General features: G+C 36.2%; 1 long non-coding RNA gene across 2 annotated transcripts; it reads right to left on the bottom strand.

Moving 5' to 3' along the window:
• Window positions 1-12,351: 12,351 nt before the first annotated feature.
• Window positions 12,352-15,057, bottom strand: LOC139872013 (uncharacterized). 2 transcript variants are annotated; one of them, XR_011766832.1, is made up of 4 exons: window positions 14,864-15,057; window positions 14,456-14,550; window positions 14,258-14,358; window positions 12,352-12,508 (listed from the first exon to the last, which is right to left on the bottom strand). It is a non-coding gene; the product is annotated as an uncharacterized lncRNA (long non-coding RNA). The 2 variants fall into 2 exon arrangements; XR_011766833.1 differs by having other exon boundaries at window positions 14,258-14,352.
• Between the last annotated feature and the right edge of the window lie 2,362 nt (window positions 15,058-17,419).

The following is a 17,419-nucleotide window of genomic DNA, read 5'->3' as shown; positions in this document are numbered from 1 at the left end:
CAAGAATTGTTCAACCAAAAGTTAAGTTACAACGTTATAAGTACGATTGAAATCTAGGCGACACGGTTTAAAGTAAAGTCAAAAGACGCTCCATGAAATGCATGTATACTCGACATCGGATGCAAGTATCAAATAGTAAGCGGAAGCATGTTTCACATATCGTGCAAGACCTGAGAAAAACATAGAAATCTGTCAACGAAAAACGTTGGTGAAATCATAGGTTTAAGTAAGTAAGTACAAGTGAACCACAAGATTTGCATCAATGAAATAATAGTAATACATTCCAAAAGTTTGTTTCACGAGCACCCAATTATCAAAGCTTAACATTCCTTCCATTGTATACCCCATCACTTAGTGCTAGAACAAACACTGATTCTCGAAAATATATTTCATCCGTAGACGGTAGCGAACCGTCAAGGATGAGGGCTGTCAAACCCATATGGCCATATAACATAAGTTCTCGCTTACACCCGGCAAGTGTAACTAATGATAATCGAATTGAGGATTTTGTTCTAAACTCGTATGTAGAATGTTTGTTTTCCCGTTCTTGTGTTCACTTAGTTCAAAAGAATCGTTTATGTTTTCTCATCCCAATATAAGTTCAAAAAGAGTAAAAGTGGGACTATGATCTCACCTCGAGTGCACGAGTATAAAAGTACTTCAACAAGTAAACGTGTGCGTGAAAGTTGCTTAGCCTTGACCTAAACAAGTAAGTTATATCAATTAACCGGTTACGACACAAGGTCGGGTGAAATGTGTTCAATTAGTCCTATGGCTCGTTACGACTCGATTAAGTATAGCATGTGAATCAAATTGTCAAGTTTCATGCAAGATACAAGTATAAAAATAAGTTAGGAAGGTTGCATAATCATTTGGTTAAGTTTGACAAAAAGTCAAACTTTGGTCGGTCAAAGTCAACGAAAGTCAACACGTTCGGGTCGGGTTCCGAACTATTTTTCTAATCTTAGAAATCATATATGAGCATGTTGGCCAAGTTACATGTTAATCGGAGGTGCGTAGCATGCCAAACATTATTCAAAAATTGACCAAGTTGGACAGAATCTGTCCAGGCCATTCGGCGCGCCGCGCGGGGTAGGGGCGCGCCGCGCCACCCTCTGTGCAGGTCTGATTCTGTTTTTCCAAAGTATGCACGAGCCAAAACCTTTTCCAACCCAACTCTTGACCCGCAAACACTTATAATGTCTATTATATATCGTTGGAAAGGTATTTTGACGAGGAATACAACTAAGTACATTTCATCAATCAAACTTCCACTTACAACAACCAAAAATCGTAATTAAACATTCATAATCAAAGTTTAAGTTCCAAAAACGCATTTTATGATTTGGGCAACCAATTTACATGTATGTTATGTCGTTTCGAAGGTAATCAAACACACATTGCAACAAAACACTTAACAACAATATCACATAGCATTTGACGCATCAAAAGTTCATGTAAAGCTCATCAAACCCTAATCCAAAATCACAAATTCAACAATCTTGCATATGAAACTAATCCATGTCAACCTACATACCAATTTGAAGCTAGTGATGTTAGGAACACAATTAAAACATGCACTTTAACAATCTAACAACATTAACTCATCCAAAATCAAGGATTAAGCATCCACTTTTCATTTTCAAGCTAGTTACACCAAAACATCAAGATCGAGCATACAAATCATATAATCATGCTAGACACGAGCCATAGACACTAACTAACAACATTTCAAGTCAAAAACACGAATTTAAAGAAATCTAGAGTTTTAGAAATGTTACCCAAAATCGGTGTAGTTAGTATCAAATCGTAGAGGATGAAGAGAGGATCACGAAAATGTAATTTGTTTTGTTGTAAGCCTCCTAGATCGAATTTAGATGATGATTTAGTGAAGTTGGGAGAAATGGGGTTCTTGAGCTAGAGAGAAAAGGGAGAGAGATGGAGGGATTGAATGGATGAGAATGGTGGGTTGACTAGTTGACCTAGTCAACTAGTTTGCCCACTTGACAACTTCGGTCCCTCAAGTTTCAAAGCGGGTGCGGGATTTAACCGATCGAATATTTTTAAAACGCAAGTTAACGAGAGATGTTATAATTAAATGACGGAATTATTATGAACGTTAGTCAACGGAAACTACGAATTTAAATAACGAATGGTATTATTTAAAAGAAAAAGACGGTGTTAAAAATAAATTTAACGGAAAAACGCGGGATGTTACATTATCCACAACTCAAAAGAAATTTCGTCCCGAAATTTAGTTGAAAGTAGTAGTCGATATCTCTTACTCGAGACTTTACGTTGTCAATGCTATGAATAAGTGAAAGTACGTCCTTGAGGGTTCTCATGAATTTGGATAGTCAGGGTTTTACGTTGCATTAAGGTTCGGTTTTTACGATCCCCAGTTTCAACTGGTTTTCCTACGAAGAGAAGTTTGTCATCGATAGTTGATGTATCCAGCAGGATTGCACGTTCCTGTTCCGCAGGACACGTTTCTAAGTTTGTTACACGAAATGTAGGGTAAACGGAAACTTAATTGAGTCGGAAGTTTAAACGGTAGGGAGCGGTTCCAATACGCCCCAAGGTTTCAAAAGGGTTAACATGTCGCGGGTTTAAATTTCCCTGATTCCCGAAACGGATTACACCCTTCCAAGGTGCGGGTTCTCAATATTACGCGGTTACACACTGGGATTTGTGAGGTTCTCCTCTAAGTTTGGTATAACTCTTCTGGCGACAATGGGTTGTCTCGAGCCTTTCTCGGACTTGAACGATCTCAATTGTTGTTTCTTGATGGAGTTCAGATTTCGGTGGTTGATGCTTTGGTTAAATGAACAGGGGTATGACATTAGCGGTCATATAAGGTTTCGAAAAGTGCGCGTGAACACACGAGTGGTAACTACTGTTGTAAGAGTGATCTACTAAAGGTGACAATACGAGTTTGTGAGATGTCTTTCCAAGACGTAAATCGTTCGTTTGCTCGGTTCGTCAGTTTGTGGGTGGTACGCGGTACTTATGTCTAAGCGGGTCTCCAAGATTTCTAGAAGTGAAGCGAGTATTTCGATACGGGATAATTGACAAAGATACACCGTGTTGGAATAGAATCTCTTTAAGATGTGCTTGAACAAGATAGTTAGGGTTCGTAAGTGTTCGTTAGGGCTATCCACCCTCGTGGCGAATACTAATGTAATATGAGGAATTTCTCTGTCCATGGAGAAATGTTACAAGGAGTTTCTTTAAACGGAAATGCGAGCGATAAAGATAGGGGTGAAGTGAGGACTTAGAATAGAATGAGCTTACATCTCGAGGTTGCCATAACGTGCCTCTAGTTGTCAAAAGTTGGAGTCTGAAATAGAAACGAGATAGTACACGTAGTTGTATAGTTCGAGGTTGAATAATAGTTGGCCGATTATCAGGAACACAATGACATTAAGTTAAAGAAGAGTGAAGTATCATTGGATTGTGTGTTATCTTAATTTCCAGTAATATCAGACGGTAACGGTGAAATATCAGAGGTGTGTAGTGTGGTACGTGATGACGAGAAAATTAATCGGATCCACAATTTAGTATTCGACTCCTTCGTGCAAAATAACGAATTTTAGTTACGTAAATTTTTGAGTCGAGAGAGTATGCCTTTCGGCGTTCATGTAGAAATATTTCCATGTTGAGTTCCATCTGTTGCTATACGATTTTAACTAGAAATGTTGGTGTGAAGAATCACGCTCAAGGTTCGAACACGGAGAGGTTTAAAGTTTTCCCTTAGTGAGTTAACGAGTTTAAAAGTCGGGTAACACGAGAAAAGTCAGAAATGAATCTTCGGTGATAACAGGCGAGTTCTAAGATTTTACGAATACAAGTCTGAGTTGAGAGAGTTTCATGATCACGTGTGGCTTGATTTCGAGATTGATTGTAATGCCTTGACCATTAACATCATGGTCTAGAAAATTTGACTTCGTTTAACAGAAATTCTCACTCGGAGAATTTGGTATAGAGTCGCTCTTTTCTCAAAGTTCGAGCGTAAGATGATGATGTTGTTCGTTTGCCTTCTTTACTTGAATAAGTTAAGATGTCATCTATAAATGTGATAACAGATTTGTCTAGATAAGTTGCATACGTGGTTTAGGAGGTTCATGAATACGGACGAGCCTTGGATAAATCGAATGGTACTAAGAGGGATTTACAACTAACGTTGCGAGTTCGGAAAAGACTCAGGAGACATCGTCTCCCTTAACCCCCAATTGATGATAACCGGAACGGAGGTCATTTTGGAATACACACGGGATTCATGCAAGAAATCATGAGGTCATGGATGCGAGGGAGAGGGTATCGGTTTCCAACCGAAAATTACTCAGTTCACAATAATCTATACAAGATGATGGGAAAACATTTTTTTTTTTTTTTTTTTTTTTTTTTTTTTTTTTTTTTTTTCGAATAGGTTCCGAGCTCCCTAGTTCTATAGGTGTCAAGTCACAAGTCTTAACGTATATCCTCCAATAAAATTTATAGGCACGCAATATTTTCCGTTGGTCACTTAAATTGCCTAAGTAATGTCTAGGGAAAAAGAAAAAAAAAAAATGAAGTGCAAAGAGTATGAGTCAGAGCCTTGTTTATAAAACGTCTAACGGTAACCGAATCGAATAAACATGAAACGTGAGAATTTCGAGAAGAAACATACCCGTGACTAGTCCATCGTCGTCTCGGGCATCCTAGGCGTTGATGTTGAAAGTTTAACGGCGTGCGTTGGGGTTGATTTTCTTATTTGGGCACGCACTCCTAAAATGACCCGGTTGGCCACATTCAAAACAAACACCCGTCTTGGGTGCATTGGGCATCTTTCGAGCGATGGGTCCTTGGCGCTGGTGGCGAAACCTGCCACATCCTTCAAAGTGATGCTTGTGGCATTCGTTACAAAAAGGTAGTTTCCCGGCATAGCCTTTCTTGTCGTTGGAGGTAAAAGGCTTCTTGGCGGGGTTGTTGTTATTGTTGTGGTTGCTTGATTGAGAGGCTTCCCATGTTCTTTTGTTGTTACTCGGGTGGTCCTCGACCATTGGTGCCGGTGCTTCCATTTCATTCACCGTTTCTAAGGCTTGGCGGGCCATTGTTAAAGCCTCTTGTAGGTTAGTGGGTTGAGATGTCATTACCTTGTGTTGAATGCTCTTAGGGAGGCCATCCATGTAAAGTTCGACTCTTAGGGATTCGGGAGTCATGAGATTTGGACACATCGAGACTAGTTCGGTAAACCGTTGATTATAAGCCTTGAGGTCATTTCCGGCCGTTTTTAAATTCCTTAGACCCTGTTCGAGCCTTCGAGTCTCGTCGCGCGGGAAGTATTCGGTGATCATTCTTTCTCTTAATTCGGTCCAAGAGAGTGTGTGGGCTTCATCGCTTCCCACTAATTGTACATACGTGTTCCACCATGAGAGAGCAATACCGGTGAAAGTGAGGGTGGAAAACTTGACCTTATCTTGGTCTCGACAACCGCTTGTGTTAAAAACGGTCTCCATTTGTTCAAACCATCGGGTGAGAGTAACTGGTCCCCCGGTTCCATCGAAAGTGGGAGGATTGTACTTCATGAAGTTCTTGTAGGAGCAACCTTCGATTGAGTTACCGGCTCCATGATTGTTGTTGTTAGAAAAGTGATCGGCCACGGCCGTACCCACGGCGGTGGTTATTATTCGTTGAAGAGCTTGTCCAAGAGTTTCGAGAGGAGTGTTGTGTTGACCTTGGTGAGCCATTGTTCCTTCATGACACAAGAATATCGTTGGTTAGTATTTTCAACAATACTAACCACAGTATGGAATAAGGATAGAGAGAAAATTTTCCTTGACTCGCCTTAAATTCTTTACGTCATAATGTCGGAACGTCCATGTGAATCACCGTAATATAATCCCGGAAATCATATTACCCTGATTCTCATGTGCATTTAACATTACTTCATAAAGTCAAGGTGGCGCATCAACAAAATTTATCAACGTAAGATCAAGATCGAATACGAGTTAGATATGATAGAAGGGTTCGAGTATAAATGCACAATTAGTCAAATAATTCCTACTTCAGTCTATATGCCGGTTGTAGTCTAGATTCACCTATGTACCCTATGACTCGGGGTGGACACAAATGAACTCTAAATCCCTACAACCAAGGCTCTGATACCAACTGTAGCGACCCCGACAAATCGTCAAGTGACGGCGTCGGCTACGTGGGTCCCATTACCTGATTATAAGTCTTTAAGATGACGTTTGACCAAAATATGTCGCCTTCATTTCAAAATAAAGATTGTTCAAAGTTTACAAGAATTGTTCAACCAAAAGTTAAGTTACAACGTTATAAGTACGATTGAAATCTAGGCGACACGGTTTAAAGTAAAGTCAAAAGACGCTCCATGAAATGCATGTATACTCGACATCGGATGCAAGTATCAAATAGTAAGCGGAAGCATGTTTCACATATCGTGCAAGACCTGAGAAAAACATAGAAATCTGTCAACGAAAAACGTTGGTGAAATCATAGGTTTAAGTAAGTAAGTACAAGTGAACCACAAGATTTGCATCAATGAAATAATAGTAATACATTCCAAAAGTTTGTTTCACGAGCACCCAATTATCAAAGCTTAACATTCCTTCCATTGTATACCCCATCACTTAGTGCTAGAACAAACACTGATTCTCGAAAATATATTTCATCCGTAGACGGTAGCGAACCGTCAAGGATGAGGGCTGTCAAACCCATATGGCCATATAACATAAGTTCTCGCTTACACCCGGCAAGTGTAACTAATGATAATCGAATTGAGGATTTTGTTCTAAACTCGTATGTAGAATGTTTGTTTTCCCGTTCTTGTGTTCACTTAGTTCAAAAGAATCGTTTATGTTTTCTCATCCCAATATAAGTTCAAAAAGAGTAAAAGTGGGACTATGATCTCACCTCGAGTGCACGAGTATAAAAGTACTTCAACAAGTAAACGTGTGCGTGAAAGTTGCTTAGCCTTGACCTAAACAAGTAAGTTATATCAATTAACCGGTTACGACACAAGGTCGGGTGAAATGTGTTCAATTAGTCCTATGGCTCGTTACGACTCGATTAAGTATAGCATGTGAATCAAATTGTCAAGTTTCATGCAAGATACAAGTATAAAAATAAGTTAGGAAGGTTGCATAATCATTTGGTTAAGTTTGACAAAAAGTCAAACTTTGGTCGGTCAAAGTCAACGAAAGTCAACACGTTCGGGTCGGGTTCCGAACTATTTTTCTAATCTTAGAAATCATATATGAGCATGTTGGCCAAGTTACATGTTAATCGGAGGTGCGTAGCATGCCAAACATTATTCAAAAATTGACCAAGTTGGACAGAATCTGTCCAGGCCATTCGGCGCGCCGCGCGGGGTAGGGGCGCGCCGCGCCACCCTCTGTGCAGGTCTGATTCTGTTTTTCCAAAGTATGCACGAGCCAAAACCTTTTCCAACCCAACTCTTGACCCGCAAACACTTATAATGCCTATTATATATCGTTGGAAAGGTATTTTGACGAGGAATACAACTAAGTACATTTCATCAATCAAACTTCCACTTACAACAACCAAAAATCGTAATTAAACATTCATAATCAAAGTTTAAGTTCCAAAAACGCATTTTATGATTTGGGCAACCAATTTACATGTATGTTATGTCGTTTCGAAGGTAATCAAACACACATTGCAACAAAACACTTAACAACAATATCACATAGCATTTGACGCATCAAAAGTTCATGTAAAGCTCATCAAACCCTAATCCAAAATCACAAATTCAACAATCTTGCATATGAAACTAATCCATGTCAACCTACATACCAATTTGAAGCTAGTGATGTTAGGAACACAATTAAAACATGCACTTTAACAATCTAACAACATTAACTCATCCAAAATCAAGGATTAAGCATCCACTTTTCATTTTCAAGCTAGTTACACCAAAACATCAAGATCGAGCATACAAATCATATAATCATGCTAGACACGAGCCATAGACACTAACTAACAACATTTCAAGTCAAAAACACGAATTTAAAGAAATCTAGAGTTTTAGAAATGTTACCCAAAATCGGTGTAGTTAGTATCAAATCGTAGAGGATGAAGAGAGGATCACGAAAATGTAATTTGTTTTGTTGTAAGCCTCCTAGATCGAATTTAGATGATGATTTAGTGAAGTTGGGAGAAATGGGGTTCTTGAGCTAGAGAGAAAAGGGAGAGAGATGGAGGGATTGAATGGATGAGAATGGTGGGTTGACTAGTTGACCTAGTCAACTAGTTTGCCCACTTGACAACTTCGGTCCCTCAAGTTTCAAAGCGGGTGCGGGATTTAACCGATCGAATATTTTTAAAACGCAAGTTAACGAGAGATGTTATAATTAAATGACGGAATTATTATGAACGTTAGTCAACGGAAACTACGAATTTAAATAACGAATGGTATTATTTAAAAGAAAAAGACGGTGTTAAAAATAAATTTAACGGAAAAACGCGGGATGTTACAAATTTGTAGTACTCTTTCGTTCCAATAGATATCGCAATACTTTCATAACAACTTTTTAGAAGAGTAACTTGAAATCTGACTAACATGTCACGTATATATGTGATATCTAGTTGAGTACAAAATTGAGCATACGTTAATCTTCCTATTATGGAAGCATAAGGACTTCGCCTCATTTCCTTATGTTCAACCTCAGTTCTTGAACATTGATGAGACCTAAAATATCAACCCTTAACCACAGGAGTGACCATGAGGAAGTAATGTTTCATATTGAACCTACCGAGTACATGTTCAGTTTATGCCTTCAGGGATAATTCTAATATCCGACTGGCTCAATCTTGGTGAATTCCAATTTGTATAAAATGAGAAACTTCACCAAGATTTACGTGTCAAAGTTTCTGGATAAAGAAAGTTTTGACTCATGAAACAAATCAACATTATTACTTGTTAAAAGGATATCATCAACCCAAAGCACAAGTAAAATAAAAGTGCTCCCACTCATCTTAAGGTACACTCAGTTATCTACCCGATTTCTAATGAAGTTGTGTTTCTTCATTACTTCATTAGTTTTAAATACCATTGACGAGATGTTTTCTTAAGCCCATAAATACATTTCTCAAGTTTACAAAGTTTGTCCATGGCTTTTAATTTAAAAACCTCGTGGTTGGGCCATGAACACGTCATCATGTAAACATCTGTTACGAAATGTCGTTTAACATCCATTTGATGTAACTCCAAGTCAAAATGAGCTACTAAGGCCATTACGATTCTTATGGAGTCTTTTCTCGATATGGGAGAAAAGGTTTCTTTATAATAAATACCCTCATTTTGAGTATACCCTTTTGCAACCAAACGAGCTTGTATCATTCAACAATTCCATTTGGTAATTTAACAACTTCCCAAACCTCACTGCAGCTCATTGAGTTCAACTTATACTTCATTGCTTCCCCCCAATGAGCGGATTGGTCACAAGTAATGGCATCCTCAAATGATTCGGGGTCATTGCATTTCCGTAAGTTAAAATCATTCTCATTCAAATGGATATAGTAATCGCCATAATTTATGGGCTGCCTTTGTCATTGTGCAGGCCACATAAATAAGGGATTAATTCCAACACCAGGAGCTTCAAGATAGCCAAGAAGCTACAGACAAACTTCACAACCAAAAAACAAGACAGGCACGCAGGCCAAACAAACCAAACATAAGATTACATGTGCCAGTCAGTCTTCATATCATCAACTCCTCTAGATCTCTTGAACCGAATGGATAGCAGCTTTAAACGAACCGTAGAGTAGATATCATCAAACAGCTTCACTTCAGTTCTATGCGACTTCTTGAAAATTCAATTATTTCGCTCTTGCCAAATGAAATAAACTGAGGCTGCAAAAACAAGTTTTGCCACTATAATAGAAGACATGTTACGTGACCTGTACAAACCCAAAGAGGACGTGATCACTTGCCAGTTGTTGCTGTTAATGGGCAACCGAATCATACACCTAGCTCTCTCCCATACTTTAGAAGCATAGACACAATCAAAAAACAAATGAGAATGAGAGTCTTCACGACTCTTACAAAGAGGACAGACCAACGAATATTATCAAGAATCTTAATTCATCACTTCCACCTCGCAATGTTTACATCAGAGTTGTTCCATTAACACACCACTATAGGATCTTGCCTTAAGAGTTGTCCCATTAACTTTAAAGACTATGTTCAATAAATAAAAAGATTTCCTTTGTAATACGAAAGTGTTTTCTATATATATGAAAAATATAATCAATATTATTGCAAAAAAATATACTCCACCCGTTCCAAAATAATTGACATGTTTTGACTTTTTGAGTTTTTTTTCTTCTTGACTTTAAATATCTTTCTTTTTCTTATATAATATCGAATGAAAGTTATAACAAATGATAATACATTCAAAAATCAGTCTATTCATATAAAGTTCATCAAATATTCTATAGTATACACCAACAAATATTTAAAGTCAAAACTTAAAAAGTTGACTTTAAATATTCAACAAGAATACTATTTTAGAACGGAGGGAATAATATTTAGAACTTTCTTAAATAAACGGAACTATAAGATATATTGCTAGGCTGTAGTTTTAGACCCTTTTATATTTTGAGCTTTGTACGATTACACATCTTGCACGTTATAAAATTTAACAGTACTTTTTTCACATGTTTTTAGCAAAGTTATGACATTTGAGCGAATTGAATTGTCATGTTTTTTCTTGATTTTTAGCGTTCCTTGACATCTGGTCGAATTGTCATGTTATATGGAAAAAAAGCCTTGAGTCGTTAGTGATTTAAATTAATTATTTGAATATTTAGAAGAAACAAATACAAAATGTGAAAGCAAAATAGGGTATATATCACTATATTGCTTTGCTATGAATGATTAATAATATGGAGTAAATAAAGTACATTAATTAATTTTTTTTTATTTTTTTTTAAATTAATAATTACTACTCTGTAATAAGATACAGTATGAATATGAAAGATTCGTTGGATAACCGGAAACGCGTAAAATTATCCGGGTTCCGTGTTTCGGGAACCGGGTCGCCGTTTTGGTGTGTCTAAAATTGGGGCCCATTGTGTTCACATAATAATTGTATAGGCGACTTTTATTGATTGATTTGCATTTACATTTACATTTGTGTGGGGCTGAGCTAGTCGGGTCAAATAGGTCTCCAGAGTCCATACCCATCTCAAGAGTATCCCAAGTTGACTAATCAACACATTTAATCTAGAGATGCGTTTGTCAAACTTAACTATAGTTAAAAGTGAGATTTTAAGAAAGAGAAAATTACAAATATCTTGTATAAACTAGTGATTTTACGGATTGTATATGAAAAATTGTTTAATGATATTTACATACTAACTATTAGACAAAAATGATGAATAGTATCATGAGTATTTTCGTCATTTCCTCTCCTTTTTTTGTTTTAAATAACCTCCACTTTGCCAAAAAAACCCCCACACTTTGTTCAAACATTAAAACCAACCCCCCAAACAGGGGGTTAAGTGCCAAATCCACATTTTTATAAAAAAAATCTTAAATAAGTCCCACTCAAATATTCAACGGGTCATATCTTCTCGCTCGCATTGAGTAAAATTTTTCCGGCATCATCGTTAAACTCGAAATAATTTTACGAACACAATGTCACTAACTATACGCAAAACGGATTCTTTTTTTAAAAAACGCTAAATATTTAGGGTACTTTTTATACACGTTGATTTTGCGTTAAATTTTTAAAAGTCGACAATTCCATAGCGAAACGCGGAGATGCACATATATTGTTAATTTAAAATAACATTTAAATCTCTCACGGGTTATACCTTTTAGTTCGACTCGAGTTGCGCTTCAACGACATCATCGTTAGTCACGAAATAATTTTACAAACTAAACGCAATAAAATACATTAAAAACCGAACCCCGTCGTGAAGCGAGTGTTCGAAAACTAGTTTTATTAACCATTTCTCACAAACCACAATATTACTTGCAAGCTAGTTAATGTACGAAAGTTTTAAAAATGAAGGCGACAATAATGAACTGAAGCTACACGTCTACATGTATGTTTTGTTGCTACACTTTGAAACACATATTTAAACACCCAACAATCTATCGGTTAGTACCGTACAGGAATGAAGAGGGAGGGATAGATCAATCTAAAGATAGCTTGACGATATAATAAAGGGTGATGATTCGTACACCACCAAATTTTAGCCATACACCACTAGTTGTGCTTTAAAGCACTGTACTGTACAACTGTCTAATGCACATTTAGTGGTGTATGGCTAAAAATGGTGGTGTACGAATCAGCTCCCTATAATAAAAGTTGGACCTGTAATTACCTGAGTATAAAGCACGAAAATTTTGAGCAAAGATGAAAACAATAAAGAGCCAGTTATGTACTAAAACAATATCCACCTTAACTTCACAAAAATCATAGAAAAGTTGAAAGCCTACCATATCCAGTAATTTTAATAACCTTTATTCCTGCAAAATAAGTATTCCAGTTAAGAATACAAACAAATATCCAGTAAATCACAAGACTTATAGTCCTCAACAGATGTGCCTCAACAAAATTCACAATCAAAATAACACACTCAAAGAAGAAAAACTGCACATAACACAATCAAAATAAGATGAAACATAAATGAATTTGAGTGCTTCTGCAAACCACCAATTTAATAGAACAATATACCTAAACATGGCTAATATAATCAAAGAAAATTTGTAAGTTTAAATGGCAAGTATTATAATGGGTCAAGATGTAAGCAAATATAAATGGGTCAGTAGAGTGTAAATGAACGTTTGAATGCCTATATAAGCCACCTCGATAACGACCTGTTGGTAAAATATTGAGTCAGTTTTCAAGTCATGTATATTAGTATATTATATACATCTATTTATTTATCTATACTATTTATCTAAAATTGTTGATACGTTAAAACTAAATTACATTGTAATAAATTTGAATTTGTTACTAATTTCTTCAATCTCCATTACAACGATTCAGTTAACTCAGATTTCTTCTGTTTATATATCCATTTTAGGCAAGTCAAACATGGCCAACTATCTGTTTTATCAAGTTATATTAAAATAGTGTTGTGCATTATTTTTTCATGCTATCTGTCATACTGTTGTGCATTACTGCTATATGTGTTTTCTTTTTTGACTTCTTCGTATGGTTTCATCTTCCTAGACGCACATAACGCTTACAGGTACGTACGCCCGCACTTTCCCGTTTTAATGAGCTTTCCTGGCCGGAGGTCCTTTAAGAAGCAATCTCTTGGCTCTCGAGTAGAGGGTGGGACGATCTTATCTAGGCGCGGATTCTATACCCGCGGGTGGAGTAGTGACTTCCCTCTAATCTAGGGTTCGAGGAATGATTGTCTACACTCCACCTCCCCCATACCCTACACTCGTGGGATTGGGTATTGTTGTTGTTGTTGTATTAAAATATGTCAACAAAGGGGTCCAGATTGCTACATAGAAAATTTTGATAAAGTCTAACATGCTAACTGACCAAAGTAAAATCAAAGTGAAATATATCAAACTTACAATATATGAACAAAAATGTAACAAATAAATGAGCAATTCTAATGAATAGCATGTTATAGTTCAGCCTACAATAATTCAAAAATGTGATGCTGCAAAACACTACAAAAATGGCACAATGAAAGATAAGAAGTTACAAAATTGCAAAGGGATAAAATACTAAGGATAAATACTAAGATGCTCAAACAAATCTATCTATCTATATTATATATAAAAACATATAAAAAAAACGAAGTAGAAAACTGAATCATAAGTTCAAACCATTTAAATTTAAGGTGGCAATTTGAACCCATTAATTTGAACCCATTTAAATTTAAGGTGGCAATTTGAACACATTTAAAGTGTCAACCTGACTTGTTGACTCATGACCGAGTATATATGAATTTCATACAATTTCTAAAGCTCAATTGGGTCTAAAACCTCTACTACTAATCGAATTTGTAAGATTATTATAAAAGAAACATCATAGAAGCAGAAGATGGACTCTGCATATATACACAACAAAACGTTATATGTTACATATGTTGCACATGGAAATATTAGTAATATATTAAATTTTACTTTTAATGCACATGTAAATTGGAATGCAAAGTAATTAAAAATACATATATGATGCTGCAGAAAAGTAATAACTTATTCAACTAATGGGTTCATGTAACAGCAGTTTCGAAATTATAAACATACATTACTCTGCACAAATAAGTAGTATGCCAAGAGGTAGCCTTTGAAACATTTTATCACTTATATCTGCCAACATCATTCACAATTGATGAACACACCTATATCTAACATAGATTAGTTTGAAAGTCAATAAAAAACAAATAAAGACAAATGATTAACAACAAATTGTAAAATAAGTAAACATTAGATATAGATATATACCTCTGTTGTCTTTGATCACCTATATCAAGTTGGTTAGTCTATGCGTCAGACCAAGAGCTGTTGCACTTAAAGCTCTCAATCGTAAAGGTAAAGGCCTGTAAAATTAAAAAACGGTTATAAACTTAACGAATGTTCATAGTATATAAGAAACAACCTGTAAAAATCTCTTAAAAGAAGATGATAGTTCAAAAGGTACAAAACTAATTCTCAAATACCCGATTCATTCGCAAGGGAAAAACAATGCGAATAAATAATCATTCAGACTTATTGATATTTTCTTCTCTCTCAGATAATTTTCGAAATTTCGTTTCGTCACAATGGGCAGTAACAACAGCCAAAATCATTTAACACCCAAAAATCACTCAAAGTCAAAATCCTACTAGCAAAAGTCAAGATTATGGTTCTTACCAAATCTTTGAGGGATGGAAATGGTGATGAAATGCAGAAAAATCATCTCTATGGCGTTAGGTCAAGCCCCAATTGCGATTTCTCAAAACCCTAGTTTCCAATTCCTCAAAAAATTGAAGCATCCAAGCTTTCTCTCACTAAACCCACGTCTCTCTTTCTATGTTTCTGATTCGTTCTTCTTCAAAATTAAATCTAATTTTCCTTGTAAATTTATGTGTTGGGTAATTAAGTTCTCACTAATTCCCACCACCCAGCCCAACAATAATAGTAAAGAAATAAAAACAATACACAATATAAGATTTAACGTGGAAACTCCAAAACATGAGAAAAACCATCGGCCCCCAAAGAGAGAAATACACTATATCACAAATTGTTACAATGATATAGACGACTCTCTTAAACCAACTACACTCTCCAAAATATTTAACTAATACAACTCTCAAACAAAGGTAAGAAAGAAAGAAATAATCAAATACTTAAAGTGTATTGATTGGTGCAAGTTGGAATGATGCCCAAAATTTATGCCCAAAATTTATAGGGCTGAAAGGATTTGGGTACCAAAATTTGGAGATATGAGAGAAATGGTACTTAGAGAAGCTCATAAAACCAGATACTCAATACATCCTGGAACGGGGAAGATGTACAAGGATCTCAAGAAATATTTTTGGTGGCCGGGTATGAAAGCCGATGTTGCTAAATACGTAGGAGAATGTTTGACGTGTTCTAAGGTCAAAGCTGAGCATCAGAAACCATCAGGTCTACTTCAACAACCCGAAATCCCGGAATGGAAATGGGAAAACATTACCATGGATTTCATCACTAAATTGCCAAGGACTGCAAGTGGTTTTGATACTATTTGGGTAATAGTTGATCGTCTCACCAAATCAGCACACTTCCTGCCAATAAGAGAAGATGACAAGATGGAGAAGTTAGCACGACTGTATTTGAAGGAAGTCGTCTCCAGACGTGAAATACCAATCTCTATTATCTCTGATAGGGATGGCAGATTTATTTCAAGATTCTGGCAGACATTACAGCAAGCATTAGGAACTCGTCTAGACATGAGTACTGCCTATCATCCACAAACTGATGGGCAGAGCGAAAGGACGATACAAACGCTTGAAGACATGCTACGAGCATGTGTTATTGATTTCGAAAACAGTTGGGATCGACATCTACCGTTAGCAGAATTTTTCTACAACAACAGCTACCATTCAAGCATTGAGATGGCGCCGTTTGAAGCACTTTATGGTAGAAAGTGCAGGTCTCCGATTTGTTGGAGTGAAGTGGGGGATAGACAGATTACGGGTCCGGAGATTATACAAGAAACTACCGAGAAGATCATCCAAATTCAACAACGGTTGAAAACCGCCCAAAGTCGACAAAAGAGCTACGCTGGCATTAAAAGAAAAGATATAGAATTTGAAATTGGAGAGATGGTCATGCTTAAATTTGCACCTTGGAAAGGCGTTGTTCGATTTGGTAAACGAGGGAAATTAAATCCAAGGTATATTTGACCATTCAAGATTATTGATCGTGTCGGACCAGTAGCTTACCGACTTGAGTTACCTCAACAACTCGCGGCTGTACATAACACTTTCCACGTCTCGAATTTGAAGAAATGTTTTGCTAAAGAAGATATCACTATTCCGTTAGATGAAATCCAAATCAACGAAAAACTCCAATTCATCGAAGAACCCGTCGAAATAATGGATCGTGAGGTTAAAAGACTTAAGCAAAACAAGATACCAATTGTTAAGGTTCGATGGAATGCTCGTAGAGGACCCGAGTTCACCTGGGAGCGTGAAGATCAGATGAAGAAGAAATACCCACATCTATTTCTAGAAGATTCGTCAACACCTTCAACAGCTTAAAATTTCGGGACGAAATTTATTTAACGGGTAGGTACTGTAGTGACCCGAACTTTTCCATATTTATATATATTAATTGAGATTGATATTTACATGATTAAATGTTTCCAATATGTTAAGCAATCAAACTTGTTAAGACTTGATTAATTGAAATATGTTTCATATAGACAATTGACCACCCAAGTTGACCGGTGATTCACGAACGTTAAAACTTGTAAAAACTATATGATGACATATATATGGATATATATATATAGTTAACATGATACTATGATAAGTAAACATATCATTAAGATATTAACAATGAACTACATATGTAAAAACAAGACTACTAACTTAATGATTTTTAAACGAGACATATATGTAACGATTATCGTTGTAAAGACATTTAATGTATATATATCATATTAAGAGATATTCATACATGATAATATCATGATAATATAATAATTTATAATCTCATTTGATATTATAAACATTGGGTTAACAACATTTAACAAGATCGTTAACCTAAAGGTTTCAAAACAACACTTACATGTAACGACTAACGATGACTTAACGACTCAGTTAAAATGTATATACATGTAGTGTTATAATATGTATTTATACACTTTTGAGAGACTTCAATACACTTATCAAAATACTTCTACTTAACAAAAATGCTTACAATTACATCATCGTTCAG

The sequence above is a fragment of the Rutidosis leptorrhynchoides genome, chromosome 1 (genome assembly GCF_046630445.1).
Source record: "Rutidosis leptorrhynchoides isolate AG116_Rl617_1_P2 chromosome 1, CSIRO_AGI_Rlap_v1, whole genome shotgun sequence".
NCBI classification, from domain to species: Eukaryota; Viridiplantae; Streptophyta; class Magnoliopsida; order Asterales; family Asteraceae; genus Rutidosis; species Rutidosis leptorrhynchoides.
Note: the sequence above shows the minus strand (reverse complement) of the source record. Positions and strands in the feature narration are given on the sequence as shown.